The 564-nt window shown below is 44.0% G+C and overlaps 1 protein-coding gene across 1 annotated transcript in view; it reads left to right on the top strand.

Moving 5' to 3' along the window:
- The window catches only part of CASP14 (caspase 14), a 5,283-nt gene that overhangs the window by 2,522 nt on the left and 2,197 nt on the right, over positions 1-564 (top strand). The gene's annotated exons all lie outside the window — the stretch shown is intronic.

Below are 564 nucleotides of genomic sequence, written 5' to 3'. Positions count from 1 at the left end.
GAGAGGGAAAGTGAGAAAGCAAGTCACCAGGTCCAGGACTTGAACCACAGTCAATCATGTGGGAGTCCAGCACCTCAGCCACCATGCTACCTTCTGGTCCCCGGAGTCTGTTCTTTTTTTGTGTCTTTCATTTTTTTGCTTTATTTGTAATAGAGCACATGCACACACACACACACACCTAAAGGATTGGTGAGCACCCCACACAGGGACTGGCCATACCATGACCTTCCTCCAGCCCCCCAGTCCATCTGACCTTGGGCACTCACAGAAGGGCCCACCCTATTTCAGGCTGACCAAGTGAGGAATTGAATCATGGTCACCATATGGGGGTCTGGCTTCTCTTGCGTAGCACATTATTGCTACACAATGAAACCAGGCCAGAGTTCATGTTTTGAATCCAGTCCAATCTCCAGAGCCAAAGCCTCAATCTAAGCCTACAATCCCCTACGACTTTCTCCTTTCTCCTTCTTTCTCTCTGATTTTTTATTCTATTTTTTAGGTGTTTTTGTTTTTTGTTTTGTTATTTTTCTTTCTTTCTTTCTTTCTTTCTTTTTTTTTTTTTTT

Source organism: Tupaia chinensis, unplaced genomic scaffold, assembly GCF_000334495.1.
Source record: "Tupaia chinensis unplaced genomic scaffold, TupChi_1.0 Scaffold139785_1, whole genome shotgun sequence".
Classification (NCBI taxonomy): domain Eukaryota; kingdom Metazoa; phylum Chordata; class Mammalia; order Scandentia; family Tupaiidae; genus Tupaia; species Tupaia belangeri.
The sequence above is the reverse complement of the archived record's forward strand: the minus strand, read 5'-3'. Positions and strand labels throughout refer to the sequence as shown.